A 279-nucleotide genomic window follows, 5' to 3' on the forward strand; every position below is an offset into this window, starting at 1 on the left:
TGGAAAGTATATATGACTACATTGGGAAGTAAGACCTAAGTAGTAGTACAGTTTTGCCTACTTGTATATCGTCAACTCTTCAGTGCTAGTAAAACTGTATCCTTGTGCATTACCGCCACCTGGTGAGAGGGAGCATATATCAAACGACGCAAATTGTAAAATAACCAGCATTACGGACCTACACTGCCGTCAGATAAACATATCCATATAAACAACTTTCATTACAACCTTCACAACATTTAATCTTGGGTCCTGAATAGAAATAATACAGAGAGGCGC

This window comes from Filicampus tigris, chromosome 11, assembly GCF_054856515.1.
Source record: "Filicampus tigris isolate MCC_2025a chromosome 11, RoL_Ftig_1.0, whole genome shotgun sequence".
NCBI lineage: Eukaryota > Metazoa > Chordata > Actinopteri > Syngnathiformes > Syngnathidae > Filicampus > Filicampus tigris.